This window comes from Ambystoma mexicanum, chromosome 3p (assembly GCF_040938575.1).
Source record: "Ambystoma mexicanum isolate Mex_15411 chromosome 3p, UKY_AmexF1_1, whole genome shotgun sequence".
In the NCBI taxonomy this organism is placed as follows: Eukaryota; Metazoa; Chordata; class Amphibia; order Caudata; family Ambystomatidae; genus Ambystoma; species Ambystoma mexicanum.
In genome coordinates this window covers 1,208,462,030-1,208,480,436 of record NC_090925.1, presented here as the reverse complement: position 1 = coordinate 1,208,480,436, position 18,407 = coordinate 1,208,462,030, and positions in this window count along the sequence as shown.

The following is an 18,407-nucleotide window of genomic DNA, read 5'->3' as shown; positions in this document are numbered from 1 at the left end:
AGATTTTCTCTGTGCCCCTCCATGATGGACTGGAGTGGATGCATTTAGGGTATTGGGTTCTTATCTGTACCTAGGATATGGCTTAAATTGGAGCTTCCCGGCTGTCTAGGAGTAGGGCTGCCACGCAGCGTCTCTTCAGACGCATGCAATCTAATTCTCTTACAGTACCTCAGATTGGCTCCCTCTGTCCCTTTTCCCAAGCTGTGGGGTCTGACAAATTATTGTAAGACCCTTAATGGGTGACAATCTAAACTTGTATGCTAGGTTCTTCAGCATAGGATCTTTCATAGAATCACATGCTGTGAATATTCCCTGGCATCGGGCTCGAAATCCTTGGTTACCCTTGTAGCTTGTCACCCTTGTTATGGGTGGTTTTGGTCCCAAACAATGGGACCTTGAGTAGTTAATACTAGTCCCTCTTCTTCAGATTCTAACCACATGTTGAAGCTGAAGGGAGTCCTCTGGTTTCTTCCCAGAAGGAATCTGCAACTATAGTGCATTTTGGAAACATTTTGAATTTTGGATCACTTCTAAATTGTTCATAGGAACACCAACTAACAATGTGAGACAGATAAGTGGGGATGGAGGGAAGAGACGACCCCTTCTTAAGGCCAGTGGTACATGTGGGCTAAAACATTTATGAAGGGGACAAACCTACTGACAGCATATCATGTTTGTACCCCCATCATACAGTCAACTGATGCAGCATAAGCAAGGGCCTTGGCTCTAAGACCCTAAAAGATATGAACTGGATTGGTATGCTGGCTTAATGAGGGTAACTACCCCGAATACTCTTCCGATGTTGAGTCGCTGAAGAGCATAGGCATCCCTGCTGAGGAACAACCATGGTCACGCTATCAGGAGCAAGCCAGGTCGGAGAAACAGCTGCCAAAGAAATGCAGTCACCGGGTTCACTGGTCAGGAGGTCCCCTTGATGTGTGAGGAGAGGCCTTGCAGGGCTCCTGGTAAGCCGTTGTCACCCAGCTAGAAGCAATAGTCGAGGCAGAAGAGCAGCCCGATGCTGAGAACATCGAAACTGAGCGTGTTGATGGGTGATCAATCAGCCGGTAGGATGAACGACAAACCCAGACACATGCACAAGTCCAAGTGTGGGGAGGGGTTGAAGGGATGCACCACGAAGACTACGTCCATGTCAAGAGGACTCGAGGACCATTCCATGTACCCGGCGCTGGCCAAGCTTTCGAGCCATAAGGCCCCTATGATGGTGTCGACAGCGACCATAAGCATGGACACCTCGGCAACTGTTCCTGGGCCTGCAGGCCATTGCAAGCATGCCCCGGACACAAAAGGCCCCCTTCAGTCTCGTCGACTACATCGCCTAGGGAAGGCCCGTCTACGGCTATGCCAAAATGCCACAAAACCAGCTTTTCGGCAAAAAGGACAATGTTGCATGACCAAATGCCAAAAGGCACTCCATCCCAGGTGTTGGGTACGCCCGCGCAGAATAAAGAAAAATCCCTGCCGACGCGCAAAAAGCCAGCTTGTTGCCGACATAATCGGCAGCACAAAAAACTGAGCGTGGCTCATCAAACTAGTCGACAGATGACCAGGAAAATCACAACCATTAAACCAGCAAACCCCAGAATCTACTGAGTCAACAGCACTGGCTGCAGCCCCCAGCTCAAAGAGCCCCTACACCACATTGGGCCCTTACCAGTCTTGCCAATTTCATATTCTGCGGATATCCCAGAGGAAATTTTGCAGCACGAGATAGACCGACTTTGAGGCACAGTACAAACAAATGCAGGGTTCAGACTCAGGAGTCTATACTGCAAGAGGGGCCCCTAAGGCTGTTCACACCAGGAAGACGTGTTCCTGAACACGTCCAATCAGGTCCTGGCCCACAACAGCTGCAACAGGAGGCAGAGCCTACTCTGATCCCAGGACCCAGCCATCTAGAGGCTCACCAAAGGGAGATGCGGTTGTTGCTCACAAATCGCGAGCCTTACTTTCTTTACAAGTGCTATCCTCCTTACAGAGGGTAATTGCCCAACTGGACACTGCACTAATGAAACCAGCGTTACCGGCGTTGCAGCCACTGTCCCAGCCTGTGACACTAAGGCAACCTTCACTGCTTCGATCAAGATCAATGGGCAGGTCTGCGGCACTGTCCCTGTGGGACCATTCAAGATCCCGATCTCTCCCTCGCCCCCAAGACCCTCCAGATCCCGCCTAGGCACAAGGGCCAGAAGCACATCACCAGGGTTGGTATCATTCCCTTCCAAAAGGCACCGACAATCTCGCCTCCAAGTCTGCCAACCCAAGAGGAAGGGGTAGCTGACTGACGCAGATGATCCCCAAGGACACGTCATCTTGACTGTCTCTCTCCCCACATAGGGATGATGACTGGGACACTGATTCCCCACAGAAGCAACCACCAGAAGAGACTGCAAAATCCTCTCCCCCCCCCCCCCCCCCCCCCCCAAGATGACATTTTGGGATTCCACTCAATGATCACGAAGGCATGCAAGGAATTTGGCCTCCGAAGACTAAGAGGAATCTTTCTTGTTTGACCACATGTGCAAGAGGCTAAAGGCAGTGGTGTCCATACTGGTTCTTGACCATGTTTGACAGGAGTGCCTCAAAACAATGAATTAGCTGTTCACAGCACCAGTGGTAAAAGATTGGCTGGACAAGAAATATTGCCAGATCCCCCCCCACCACCCCCACCTCATCGACACTCCCCCTGAATCTACACCCAAGGGCCTAACATCTCAGCTTTCACCAGAGTGGTCAGCGGCAGCACGCCGGAAGGTCAAGCCAGACTAGCAAAAATGTGCAGTGCCTCCGGACAATTAGGCACGGCAGCAGGACTCATTTGGAAAGAAGATATTCGCAATCTGGAACACTGCAGTGAAAGCAGCCAATTCTCTTGCAATCATCGACCGCTAGGACCAGAGAAATGTGGCACAAACTAGCTCCGAATCTGGAGCATCTGCCTGAGGGGAAAAAAAGACGAGGGCAATCCTCCGAGGGGGAGGAGGCCTTCAAACATGTCATCAATATGACAGTGGACCTTGCAGAAACATGTTTTAAGCGGGTAGGAAACAGCGTGTTCCTTACGAGGCAAGCATGGCTTAAATGTACAGACTTCCGCACCAATGTCCACCATAAGGTGGTGGACATGCCATTCGAAGGAGAGGAGCTCTTGGGCCAAAAATTGAAAGTCCTCAAAGCCATCAAGACAGTCGCCTGTCCTTTCGTCACTTCAGGGGAGCTGCAGGAAGGGCAACCACGTCCTCCAGAGGCGGGAGGCAATACCCTAGAGGCTCCTCCTAGTACTCCCCGGGCCACAGACGATCATAACCAGGATATCAGAAGTCCAAGGAATGCAGGCTCAGCGGCACAAACAATCCTCAAGTGCTCAGAGGGGCTGAAAACCCAACAGTGACTGTGCCAAAACGCAGTTCCATTTTGGGGGGGGGGGCGAGAGTCTCAAGGCTTGCTCACAACTGGAGACGATTAACAGACAAGTGGGTGCTGGATGCAATATCTTATGGAAATCTATTCGTTTACAAAATGGCCTCCTACCATACCCCAGACCACCGGCCTCAAGCGCATAGAAGCATGCTCCTCGTAGTGGGGGGGGGAATATACTCCCAGTAAATTGTCATCTGCAAACCAGATGGAAAATGGAGGCCCATCCTGGACCTGTGAAAACTAAAGTTCATAAAACGCCAAAGGTTCACCATGGTTACCTTACAGCAAGTAATGGAAGCAGTTCAACACACGGCTACCAGCATCCCTGGATCTCCAGGGTACATACTTCCCCATCCACCCGGGGCACAGGAAATGCCTATGGTTCGTGGTCCTCTCACTATCGGTTCCAGGTGCTTCCATTTGGTTTAAAGTCGGCGCTGTGCATGTTCAAAGTGCCCCACACCAGCAGCAGCCAGTCTCCACTGAGAAGGCCACCACGTATACCCTTACTTAGACGATTGGTTGATGCGCGTGCCGTTCTTTGCCAAGACACGGCAGTCCACAGCAGCCACTGTAAGTCTCCTCCAAACCCTAGGTTTTCCCATCAAGTAGAAGAAATTCTCACTGCAGCCATCAAGGAAGCTAGTGTTTCTTTCAGTGGAGTTCTCTACACAGGGGGCCAAGGTGCACCCATTGCAGTGAAGACTAAATGGTCTCAAAAAGCTGCTCTGTGTTCACACCAAACAGGTGGCTGACAGTGTGCTGCTACATGAGGCTGCTCAGAACAATAACATTGTGCAGCCCCCTCATCTTACACTACAGGCTGCTACAGGAGTCCTGGCGGCAAGCTGGACCCAGGTATCCGGGTCATGGATGGGAAGGGGGGGGGCACAAGGTGCAGCTCTCGCTCTGGCTTTCCATGCATCTCCAATTGAAGGCCAACATCAACAGGGATGACATTCCAAGAGCCGGTTCCCAGCAAGACACTGGTCAAGGATGCCTTTCTGCAAGGTTGGGGCGTGTATTGTGGACCAGCTGCACGTTGGAGGGCAGTGGGCCCACCACAAATCCTTCCTACATATTAATGTGCTCGAGCTTAGAGCAGTTGGGTGGGTGCTCAAGTCTCTTCACCCGGTGCTCAAGGGTTGTACAGTCAGTCTTCAGACAATACGACTACAATGTATTCACCTAGAACTGCATGGATGGACACGGTCCAGGACCCTGCCTCTGGAAACAGTGAACCTGGCACTGGGCCATCTAGCACAACATCAAGATAAAAGCATTTCACCTTCTGGGAGTACAAAACCAGATTGCCTTAGCAGGCTGATGTCGGACAGGAATAGGAGCTTGACCTCAAGATGGTACAAACGCTATTCCGGCGGTGGGGCTGCCCACCAGTGGACTTGTTTGCCGCAATCCACAACAGAAAATGTGCAAGCTAAGCCAGCAGGATGTCCCAACAGGGGTCAATGGGGGACATGTTTGCCTTCCTGTTGGATGGCCTCTTTGCGTACGCTTTTCCTCCCTTCCCAGTCCTGCGCAGAGTGGCACACCTGATCAGGAAGCATCTATGCAAAGTAGTCATCCTTGCCCCGCACTGGCCACGACAGACATGGTACTCAAACCTCATCCAGCTCTTGAGGGACGAGCCCATCAGGCTCGGCCAACACCCGAGCCTCATCACACAGGACCAGGTGAAGGTACATTATCTCAGTCCTCTGCCTACCAACATACCAATGCTGAAGAACAGGAGTTGCAGGTAAGAAACTTTCTCCTTTAAAATGGAGAGGGGTAATGTTAATGAAGGCTTGGGTGCACGATGCCCCACTATGCATGGCATGTAAAGGAATTTCGCATACAAGCTGAGAGTAAGTTCAGAGGTTTCTGTAGGGAAAAAAGACTTTACTTGAGGGCAGGTTTGATATAGAACATTATAAATTGTACTGTATGACTGGTGAATTCGGCAAGTGCTCAAACAAGCCTTTTTAAAGTGTGCACGCTTTTGTAGCACAAGTGCAAATTAATATCTGACTACAAAAACGCCAGCATAGTAATGCAGGGGTTGCTAAGTCAAGAGGCCAGGGGTGGCCAAGTCCAGGCTAGACTGTGACGGGACATGTGCAGAAACCTATCAAGGTGAGGATAGATGGAAATGTCTTTCTGAACGGGGTGCATGCCTTGGCTCCCTAATTGCATGACATTGCACTCAGCATGTGGTTCATTGGGGAGCCAAGACTCCTTGGGGGGTCTGGAACTCTCTGGAACATAGGCACGTTGAGGGACATTCATAAGGAAGAGTTGGGTGGCGCATGACAAATTACCAGTAGTGGCAGAGCTTTTGCAGAGTCTCAGGGGATGAGAGGGAAGGGGGGGGGTGACGGGGGAGGAATGGCTCATTGGATCTTTGTTTTATCGGGAGAATGGATGGGGAGGTGGCTTTCTGGCAGTTGTATGGGGGTGGGGAGGGTCTTAGAAGGGCTACAAAGGGATGTGGCGTTGGTGATGTCCGGCAGGCTACAGGTTTAGGTAGTGGGCTAGATGGAAGGGGACACGAGCAATGGATGTGCAGACTTTAAAGGGGAGAGGGAGATAGGCCTGCAGGATGAAATGTTGCAGGACCTGCACTGATGGGCAGTTATGGACTCTGGGGTGGCCTTCCATTGGGGGCTCTTCAGCTGAATTCTTTAGCCCCAGAGGCATTGGTCCTGGATGCCCTGGGCATTTAGCCTGGATGGGATGGGGAGCAGACGGGTCGGATGCATTTTGCGAGTTTTCTTCCACTTTTGAGAACTGTCTTGTAGTGACCTAGTTTGGGGTGCACTGCTTGCACAACATTTTTGGAGGGGTGGGTATATGGTGGATGAGAGTTGGGTTGGTTCTGATGCAGAGTTCTTCATTGCTGGGGATAGTAGTCTGTTTAAATATTGGTCCACTGACCGTCCTCAAGAGAGGAAGTTATGAGAGGTTGGTGTATATTTCTTATTAGCAGTGCCTTGTCTCCTGGGAAATCGAAATCATTTACAGTAATTACTTTGCTCCTGTACTCCACAAACACTATATAATTTTGCTCTTGCAGTGCACTATATTTTTACCTCGCATTATCCCTTGCTCTTTTACTGTTGCTCCGCCTTGCCTTCACTCTTGTTTTTTACGCACACTTAACTCCCCTTTCAGTTGTGCTAGTCATGTCGCCCATTTTCATCTGCTTTACACAATTTACCTTCAAATTCTATATTCTCCAGCATGGGGTCTGGCATGGATTCACATGCTCATGAATATCCCCCGTCGTCAGGCCGGGAATCCTCGGTATAGAAAAAAAATCAGTTTTCGTTTCTGATCTCTTTCTTAGTAGTAACCAATCACTGGTCTCTGGGTCATACTGCCCCCAGCCAATGACTGCCCTATCCCTAAGCCCCGCCTCTGGCAGCCATCCTCAGATTTTTACCGCACGTTCAAGTGTTGGAGGTCCTCGTGCCGTAGCTCTCGAGCTTTTGCTGCGCGTTCGCGCTTTTTCAGGAGATTTTTCTCATTTTTCTCATTTTTCGGTTAAATAGAGCCTCAAGCTCCACGGTTTCTACATCCGATCAACAGGGATCTGTTTCAGAGTTTTCTACGCACCTCAAGGGTGAAGATTTCGTCGAGTTGCGCTTTTGGAGGATGCCAGAAGTTCCGAGGCCTACCCCGGACATGGCCCAGGAGAAAGGAAGCTCAACGCCCGGGAAGCTGTTTAGGACCTGCCCTGGATGCCAGCTTCAGAATATTTTCAAGGAGGACGAGCATTCGTTATGCCTCTGTCTCCATGAGGACAAGACGCACACGGAGAAGGACTGCGTTTTGTGGGAACATGTCGGAGCGGACCATGAAGGATCGCCGCCTCCGTCTCGGCAACTGGCTGAAAGGGAAGAGCCCGTCAGGCGAGAAGAAGAAAAAGAAGTCCGAGCGGTCTTCTAAGTCCTGTGAGGGCGCCCCGGCGATGGGGGCCCAACAAAAGGCTAAGCACCGCGGGCACCGGGAGCGCCGAACGTTCGGGCTCCTTGGCTGCCAGGCAGGGCGCATCCTCCCCGGCGCCATCAACCACGAGCTAACGCTCTGGCTCGGGTAAGAGGAAGTCCGAGAACCCGGCGAAGCTTCTGGAGAGGCCCCGGTCGATCTCGAAGATTCCGGCAGAGGGGGAGCGAGGCTCGGACCATCCCCCCCGAGGTGAGGGCCCCAGGCGTACAGAAGGTGACGATGGCCTTAATTCACCCTGCTAAGACCTCGATTGAGGATGTCGCAGCGGCCCTGGCTCAGCCTGTGGAGGCTACACCAGTGGAGGCGACCTCAGGACCCAGAGTCTCCCTGCCACCGCGGAGGGAGTCTTTCAGGCCCATTGAGAAGACCCCCACGAAGTCCTCGTTGGAAAAGGTGGGGAGGGGCTGGTGGCCATGGTTGATATGGACACGACCTCTGAAGAGCTAATCGAAGTCGTGGAAGAGGCTCAGCCCATCGGGAGGGATCCCGACGAGGGCGACGACGAGAACGACTGTGATGCCAACAAGGCTCCTCAAGAGCCCTCACGCCCGTCGTTTCCGGCGCCGCAGGACACTTCGGCGGCCATTTTGTCAGCTATTCAGTCCTTATGCTCGGAGATGAGGACAAGGTTGCCCCTCCCCCCGACGGAGGTACCTGAGCCAGACCCGACGGGAACAGGAGCCAGGACCTTCAGAAAGTCCACCGCATAAGAGGACGACGCATCCTACGCCACCTCTCCCACCTCTGCGGCCTGCTCTGCCTTCCCCCCGGTCTACTAACCACGGGGATGATACAGGCACGGACACGGCTACGAAAGGTACAGATGACGACGGAGGCGACGACGGGACGGGACGTGTCGCCCGTCGCCCCCTGCTCGGGCGTCCCCGCCCAACGAGATTGGATCCTTTCATGCCCAGAAGAGAAGGAAGAAGGGTTCCCTTACCAACGGCGCGAGGCTAAGAGGAAGACGGTCCTCGCTGTACCGCTTCTTGATGACTTCTGGGATGAGGGGCTCGCCCTCCTCAAGAAGCCTGCCACGGCGCCGGCAGAGAGGGACCGGTACGAGAAGTACCGGGTCCCCGACGCTGCCCCCTTGTGCCTTTGGGCGCAACCTACCCCGGATTCGGTCGTCGCGGCGGCAAAGAAGAAAGCTGGGGGGGGCATCGGCTTCCACATCAACTTCCCCGCCAGACAGCGAGGGCAGGAAGCTGGACACGATGGGACGACGGATCATCTCATCCGCAGCGATGACTATCAAGGCGGCCAACGCCCTGGCTATCGTAGCCCGCTACGACAGGGAGTTGTGGTTCAAAATCGCCCCTCTGTTGGACTTCTGTTGGACTTCCTTCCGGACGCCAAAAGGGCTGAGGCCCTTGAAATCCTACAGGAGGGTGAGGTTGCTTCGGACCACGCCATCACGGTGGCAACGGACATCGCCGACACCGGTTTCCGTCAGTTGGGCAACGGCGTTTGCTTGAGACGACGAGGATGGCTCAAGGCCACGGATTTCCGCCAGGATGTACAAACCAAGGTTTTGGACATGTCCTTCGACGGGAACAACCTGTTTGGGAAGGCGGTTGATGAGTCCCTTCAGGCCATCAAGACAGACAGAGACTGCCCGGGCACTGGGAGTGCTCCAACGACGACGGCCGTCCTTTCGGAGCTCCGGAGGCAGACAAGGGGCCTCCAAGGGATCTGGCAGTGGCTCCTCCCCATACCACCAAGCGGCAAGATCTTCGTCCCAGGAAGCCTACAGGGGACGTGGCAAGTCAGGTGGTGCCCGTCGTCGACAGGGAGGTCAAGGAGGCAAGGCGGCCTCCAGACAAGATTGAACCGACCGTGGGGTCGGGCCCCCGCCGAAGCACCCCGGTGGGAGGCCAGCTGGCGAGGTTTGTCAGCGTGTGAGAGTCCATCTCCACCGACCGTTGGGTGCTGGACGCCCTGGCCCAAGGGCACGTCCTCGAGTTTCAGAAGAAGTGCCCTTGCGTTCCACCCGCCAGGAAGGAAAATCACGTCCCTCAACTACTGTTGGAAGTAAGGGCGATGCTCAAGAAGGGTGCCATCAAGCTCGTCCCAAAGAGGCTTCGGGGCTCTTGAGTTTACTCAAGGTACTTCCTCGTAAAAAAGACGACAGGAGGATGGCACCCCATCCTGGACCTGCGACGACTGAACAAGTACATCAAGGCACAGAAGTTCTGTATGGTCACCCTCCAGCACGTGCTGGGACAGCTGGAGGAGGGCGATTTCCTGTCGTCGTTGGACTTGGAGGATGCATACTTCCACATCCCCGTTCTAAAGACACCGAAAGTTCCTGAGGTTTGTGGTCCAAGGGCGGCACTACCAGTTCAAGGCCCTCCCGTTCGGAATGAAGTCAGCACCCAGGGTGTTCACCAAGTGCCTCGCCCCGGTGGCGGCGCGGCTGCGCCTACAGGGGATCCACGTCTACCCCTACCTGGACAACTGGCTCATCCGGGTAAGGACAAGGGAGCTTGCCGTGGAGCACACTGCGAAGACCGTCCAGCTGCTCACGGACCTGGGATTCTCCAACTTTCCAAAATCCCACCTGGTTCCATCGCAAGTCGCCCTGTTTCTGGGAGCCAAGCTCGACACAGTGGCGCGGCTGGCCTCGCCGTCTGAGGAAAGGACCAGGACCATTCTGGGCAAGTTGCAGCGCCTGCTGGCCACAGCCAGGGTAAGATCTATCAAATCCCTCCTCGGGATGATGTCCTCCTGCATTTATCTGGTGCGCCTTTGCAGGCTTCGGATGCGCCCCTTACAAGAGTTCCTCGACGCCCGCTGGGTCCAGTCGACGGGCAGCTTCGAGGACAGGATCCCTCTCAACGAGACGTTCCGTCAGGCGATCCGGTGGTGGGGTACCCGCTCCCATCTGTCGGCGGGCACGGACTTTCAGACCCCAGCTCACCAGGTGACGACGGATGCCTCCCTGGAAGGTTGGGGGAGCGCACTCCAGAGATCTTCACGCGAGAGGCCTTTGGCGCCCGGAGGAGAAGTCACTCCATATCAACATCTTGGAGCTCTGCGCAGTGTTCTGGGCCCTCAGGTCCTTTCTTCCGTCCCTCAAGGGCAAGGTGGTGAGGATCTTCACCGACAACACCACCACGATGTTCTACATCCGGAAGCAGGGCGGAACCAGGTCCCCGGCCCTATCCAAGGAAGACCAGGATCTGTGGCATTGGGCCGTCGCCCAAGGGATGTTTCTGGTGCCTCTTCATCTGGCAGGAATAAAAAAACACGATCGCCTACTCACTCAGCAGGGAGCTGCGCTCGTGCCACGAATGGGAACTATGCCAGGATCAAGTAGATCGACTCTTCCGACGATGGGGCGAACCCCAAATCGATCTCTTCGCGACGGCGACGAATTCCAAGTGTCGGAGGTTCGCCAGCAGGTTCCCCCAGCCGAGGAGCATGGGCGATGCTTTCTCGTTCCCCTGGGACGGCCTATTTCTCTATGCGTTCCCTCCGCTGCCGTTGCTGCTCCGGCTCATCAACCAGCTCAAGAGGTCCCGGTGAAGGATGATCCTCGTCGCACCTGCGTGGCCGAGACAGATCTGGTTCCTGGACCTTCTGGACTTGTCAACGTCCACACAAGTCAAGCTGCCGACGGACGCAGACCTTCTCTCCAGAGAAGGAGGCGCCATTCTTCACCACAACCCGGAGTCGCTGAACTTGCAGGCCTGGCTCCTGCAGCACTAGAGTTTGGAGGGTACGACATCCCGGCTGACTGCAGCGAGGTTCTTGCAAAAGCCAGGGCGTCCTCCACTCTCGTGCTACGGACATAAATGGAAGAGGTTCTCTGTCTGGTGCCGTGCACAGAAGATTAACCCTCTGCGGATTACGGCCCCTCAAGTACTGCCGTACCTACTGTCGCTGGCCAAAGCTGGACTGGCTCACGCCTCTATCAAAATACATCTGGCTGCAATCTCCCGATATACCAGGACTACCGGACGGGCGTCCTTGTGGTCTCATCGCCTGGTGAAAGAATTCATGAAGGGACTATTCCGATCATTCCCGCCGGTGAAGGCTCCTGCCCCGGCGTGGGAGCTTAATGTGGTGCTGACCAGGCTCATGGGGGCCACATTCGAGCCTATGCATTCGGCGCCTTTGAAGTTCCTGTCATGGAAGACAGCTTTCCTCGTGGCCATCACCTCCGCACGACGAGTGGGAGAGATCCAGGCCCTATCTTGCAAGCCTCCATACTTGACTTTTCATGGCTCGAGGGTGATGCTGAGGACACACCCCTCCTTTATGCCCAAGGTGCCGTCGGACTTCCACCTCAACAAGCCCTTGGTGTTGCCAGTTTTCTTCCCGTCGCTTTCATTGCCGGCCGAGAGGACTTTGCACTCGCTGGATGTAGCTAGAGCGCTGAAGTTCTACGTGGACCGCACAAAGTTTTCGGAAGACGTCACAGCTGTTTGTGAACTTTGGGACTGTGAATCAAGGGAAGGCTCTCTCGAAGACTTCCATTTCCAGAGGGCTCTCCGGCTGCATCATGCACTGTCACCGGTTGGCAAACCGACCGCTGCCTGGCCGTCCGAGAGCCCATTCGACCAGAGCGATCGCTGCTACCACGGCGTTCCTGTCTGGTGTGCCCCTGCTGGACATTTGCAGGGCTGCGACGTGGAGGTCGACGCACACCTTCACAAGATTCTACTGCGTCGATCAGGACTCCAGGGTTGGCCAAGCAGTGCTGCGCAACCTGTCCGCCTAAGGTGAGCCTGGTGAGGAGATAAGAGATGCTTAATGTTGAGTTGTTGTATTGCTTAATCTTGAGCCTGTTGCCACCTCCCGTCGTTGTGCATGTGTGTACTGCTATGTATTCTCTTCTTCATGAGCATGTGAATCCATGCCAGACCCCATGCTGGAGAAGGAACAAGTTACTTACCTGTAACTGTTCTCCAGCATGGGTCTGGCATCGATTCACATGCGAACCCTCCCGCCTACCCCTCTGCGGCTCTTCACTTGGTCATACTGCCACTTTACGTGCTACTAAATCTGAGGATGCCTGCCAGAGGTGGGGCTTAGGGAGAGGGAAGTCATTGGCTGGGGGCAGTATGACCCAGTGACCAGTGATTGGTTACTACTAAGAAAGACAGATCAGAAACGAAACTGATACTGATTTTTTCTATACCGAGGATTCCCGACCTGACGGGGAATATTCATGAGCATGTGAATCCATGTCAGACCCATGCTGGAGAACAACAGTTACAGGTAAGTAACTTGTTCCTTCACTCCATATTCCACTTTCACACACGCACTCCCCAGGCTCAATGTTAGCCTGCAACGATGAGCTCCTTGCATCTGCTCCTCCATGCCTGATGTCCGCTGTCACAAGCCTAGTTTTCCAACCTTCACTGGAAGGAAGCCTGAAGAGCTTGTGCTTCAGAGGCACCACAGCTTTATCTCGTGTATAACTGTCAGACCAGCAACCCAAGGACTTCGCCTGCATGGAAAGAATATGCACTAAACACGTTTGAATCCAGCTCGGTCACCTCTGCCCTTAATCCTTGAGGTCGATGCGCTGATTACCATTAAAATGGGTAATAACTATTACATTGCTTAGATACTGTGGGGTAGGGCATAGTGGTGTGTGTGTGTATATAGGTATATATATATATATATATATATATATATATATATATATATATATGCACCTCACAATTAGTGATGCATTGTCATTTTCCATCTGAGGTAATGTGAAGTATCAGTTTTGGCATCATTGCGAACCATAAATGGTAAATCTCAGGGGTTTTGTTTGTACCGTCCATCAGTGTGGTTCTATAAGCTGCAGTTTTTCTGAAAATTCAGTTTGTTTTAAAATGTATTACTGCCTAGTCCTAATTAAGAATATACCCGCACCCCCCACCCCAGCCCCCTACAAAGGTTTTTTTTTGTGTTAGTGCCCTGTTTTTATACAATATCTTTTTGCCGGAGCTGCAGGCTCCTCCAATGAAGAAACTGTTTGGAAGATGAAAATTCTCTGGTTCGCCTGTCCATCTCTATTTTGTCCAACCAGCCCCATAGGATCAGTCTTCACTGCTATGCAACGGTCCGTACATTTGGAATATTTAGTACGTCAGGTGTCAGCCCTCTCCTTAATACGATATAATTCTAATTAACGTTTAGCTTTTTCTGTTAGCATTACTATGAACGTTTTTGCTTTAACTTTTTTAACTTTACTGGGGACACCCAAGATTATTTTGGAGAGCAGTCTTAAGCTAGTTCTGTAGCCAATTGATTCAAAAATCATAATACTGCTTTGGTTGACCGGGTGGATGCAAATCTCACTAAAACAGATGTTGATAGTGGGCTCCGCAGCACCAGATTTACTGACACCAGTTCTGTCACTTTTAAACTATGCCAATATGATCTTATTTAGTCTTCCTGGATACTTGTTTTGAAGACTCCAGCGGCTTCTGGTTATTGTAGCCTGTTACTCAGTGAATCACCCAAAATACAGCCATGCTTTGCTCCCCTGTGGGCATTGCATTGGTTCCCAGCCGAGATGAGACCCACATTGAAGATCTTGTGTGCAGTCCATTGTATGTTCTTTGAGCCTAATCCAACCTATCTTAAGACATTTCGGCCCACCAGATACCTCCACTCAAATGGAACAGGTAATTATGCCAAAAGCTATGTTTAGTTGCATCTGTGGGAGAGAGATTCACTATTTTATTCAACTGCTTTTCTGCTCAACATTGGACCAACAGCCCTTTGTGAACATTCTCTTAGTTTTGGTAGCTCACCTCAGGATTGGCACATTTTGTTTTTAATGAGTCTTTCGTCTGTCAGAAAGACAGGCTACCAACCTCAGCACATAGACTGCATTGTAATTTCCCTTTCTTAATTGGTAGCTAGATGAGGCTTGAATTGGGCATCTGTTCAATCAATTTGTATTTCAAATGGAAATTCCAAGTTAAAGGAGAAAGGGAGACTATTATTGCCTAATGGCAGTTTCATCAACCTCAACATAGGTATTGACTGTACTGTTTTCGTCCCCATCTTGGGCTTTGTTTATTAACTAACCTAGCTCTCAGAAGCTAGCTCCTGACAGAATTTCTTATTGGATACTGATCATGATACTATGTTCACTGACTCACTTTCAGGGGCAGGCTTGGGCAAAGGGGAGGGGGGATTAGGCTTTCTTTGCTTCGATTGATTTTTGCGGCATTATTTGATGCAGTAGATCGCTCACTGCTGTGGACAAAGCTTAAGATGTGGGATTTTCCATCAGGGCTGCTCAGTCTGCTGGTAGCGCTTCACACGAACTCAACGATTCAGGTAATGTTAAACCAGGAGGGGTCATCTGTCAATCCTGGTTAAAACATAGAGGATTAAGGCAGGGATGTATTTTGTCCCCCTTTCTCTACATACTATATATGGCAGATTTGTAACCTGATCTACAATCTAGGCCCTTGGCAACTCCCATAATTGCAAATATCAGGTTGTTGTGGACTGGATACGCCGATGATTTCATTGTTTGTTAATACTCCCATTGGCCTACAAAGACATTTGAATGGTATTCTGGTCTTTGCCAAGGCAAACTATCAGTGTGGGCAAGACAAAGGTCATGTGGAGTCAAATCCGGTGGAGAAGATTGATTCTCTCGTATATCTAGACTTCAAGATTGTTTCCAAACATCTGTCCACTCTAATCAGATCATGGCTACTCTCAAACAACAAAGTTATGAAACCAACTGTACAGGGTAGATTCCTTATTGCCATGCAAACGCTTCTATGAAGGAAAAGTGGAACCAGAATGACTTTATGGGTTAGAGATCTATGATCCGATAGTACTGGATTATCGCCCATATCTTGAAGCTTTGAGATTCGGTATGAATTGGGTCTTGCGTCTTGCCTCTCTTAAGGCGAGGGCACTTTGAAAATATCTATCTATGGGAAAATGCTGACACCGTTGCCCAGTTCGCTGTGGTATGATTTTGCGCAAGCTTGCGGGGGGGGGGGGGGGTGTTTGTGTGGTGGGTGAAGTTAAGAGCATTGCAGACATACTTTTGAAGGAATTGAGATGTACTATGGGCGATCTGGTGGCCAATCCGGATAAAGTAAAGGTCTGTGCTTTAGATTGGGCTAATACGGTGGATGAATTTCATGCCCCTTCATCCCTAGGTCATTTAAAATATAACTAAGAAATATCACTATATGCCAGCAGATCCACGTGTTCCCTGTTTGAGACTTAGACTGAATTTATTATGTACAAAGGAAATTCTTTTGAGATATGGTCAGGTTGATTCTGAAGCTGTGAACTGTAGATTCTGCAACCAGTCCAAAGAAACTAGTAGGCACTTATTGTTGGTGTGTAGCTCTGGAAACAAAAGGAGCAAGTGCATTTTATAGTTTAAGAAGGTTCAGTTTTTTATCAAGTAATCAATTATGGAATTGTTTGTCAGGCTCCACCACATCAATTGTGAATACAGTGTGTATATTGTTTGAATCACTTCTTAAATGAAATGAACCATAGTATTTTTCGATCTATATGTGGTAGTAAGGAAATATTTTTTTCTTTAAATTAAAATTTATTTGTAGTTGAATATAGGGTTTTTTACTTCCTTTTCTCATCAATTGTATTTGTTCGGAAATTAATTCTGTGGATGAGATCTTTTTAAAGTTGATTTGTTAAAGGATGGATTCATTTTTGACCAATAAAAAAGGTAATTCTAAATGTTTCTGTTAAATGGAAAAAAGAAGAGCTGGTTGCTTCTGCATATCTCTTGGGGGGGGGGGGGGGGGGAGTACTACTTTCCTAATGTCCCATCCGACTGTACCATTCATCACACCACCTGACTGTGTGACTGTTAATATATAAGATGTGTACTGTACTGAATGTTTGATGTATGGAGTAGTCTGAATTTGGTGCCTTGAACATTATACTAGATCCTGCAAGCGGATGCCTAGAGGATTATCTGTTTACCTTTGTGCTGTGTTAAAACCGAACAGTAAGTGGTAGATTGTAAAAAGACATTGAAATGCCTTTGCAGAAGTACTGAACACTGTTGTTCAATTTGATAACTCTATTCCTAGATTCCTTACAACACTAAGGATGAAATAAGGGCAAGATGTATTCTTGGTTTGACAAATGTAAACACAAAAAAATGAGCAACATAAAATACTATTATTGGTTTTGAAATGTCCCATTTGTGCATTTCCAAAGTATTTTCATTGTAAAGATATGTCACATATACTGTGTATTCTCACCTGTGAAACATTTTGCAAATGGCTAACGATTTTAGGCCCATGTGAAAAGGTTTAAGACTTATTCTCTTGGGAAGTATCAAGTAAAGTGCGTACTCTGTGTAGCTCATGGCTTAAATTGGGCCCAGCTAGGCATCTCTACATGATTGTCCTCTTGGGGGGGGGGGGGGGAGTATATAAATACAGACACCAGGGTGGACAAAATAAAATACTTTAGAAGTGTGCAGTGTTTGTGTTTACTGAAATGAGCCATCCAGCCCACCTTGGGGCTGGAAGGAATCTGGCTCTCCCCTGCCCAAGTGTGGGATAGAATGAACATTCCAGCAATGAGGAAAGAAAAACTTGCAGAAAGAAAAGGAGGGAGAAGAAAAGAATTGCCAGCTCTCTGAAGGGCTGTGGCCCAGAGCGGGTCCACTTGGCCTAATTATTGAAAATGGGCCGTGTGTTCAGGCTGGCCTTGTATCCTTATCGTGCGGCTCGGCTGCGTGCATAGGCATGCAAGGGGCCATGATAATATATATGATATGGCATTTATAACACGCCTATACACAAATTTCAAGGGGCAATCTGTCCACCTGGGACAGGCCCATTACTAAAAGAGCAGAAGCAATCGTGAAAACATCCAAGCAAGAGACTGTGAAGGGGTACAGCAATTTGTAGGCCTTTGCAATTATTGCAAGGTGTTTTTTGACTAAAGCACTTATGTAGAGAGCGAAAACCATCATATAACCTGGATAGGTGAGATGATAGATGAGATTCCTTTGATTAATTAGGGATCCCCCAATTACAGTGAAGAATTATTATTGTCCCATTCAAATGGAGTAGTGATGACAGCTGTCCTCGCACTAAAGACTGCTATGGGCCACTAGCATTCTAAAGTGGGATTTTAGATCCAGTAATGAGGACCTTATCCTTGCAAGCGAGCATTGGCGGCATCAGACTTTGCATTTGAGAAAGCTGCCTGCATAAATATGGGGTGCAGAGTTATATGTTGAGCCTGCCCTATTTGCTATACTTGAAAAGCCCAAAAGCACATTGAACACACACAGGGCCTCTGGTTATAAAGTGATCATATCAAACCCATTGATTAAAATTGTAAGGTGCTGAATGGTAAACTCAGCTTGATTCATAGCAGATCCAGTCCAGGAAGGAGACAACATGCATGATTGCACTATGTACACTGAATACTATGCTATACCACATGTCAAAGAAAATGCCCTGGGGGGGGGCGGGAGAAGTATTCGCTCCATTGACTGGTCATCTTCAATAGACCAGGGCACTGGGGAACGACAGTGGGACAGCAGTAGTAAAAGTAAAACGGAATGACCGCTTTGAGACAGTGATAAGTGCACAATAGCTTGTGCATTTTCTCGGCACAAGCAACAGAACTGGTAGTGCTGATTTTGGCACTTGAATTGCATGAAGAGGTGGTAACTGCATTCTGACTCCGCCTATGTGAAACCAACAGTACACTCAGGACTGTCTCATTGGAAGAGGTGTGGCTTCTTATGCACAGACTGCACACTAGTGTAGCATGCGCCACTATTGGACAGATTCAGACTCACTCCAACTCCCAATGGCCATCGCCATGATGAAGTGTGCAGCGCACATCAGAGGTGAGGATTTGATTTCTTGGGACCATGAGGCTGCTGAGCTTGACGCAAAAAAGAGCAACATATTTTCCCAAAATATTGGACATTGCGACTGCACCAAACAAATACACACATG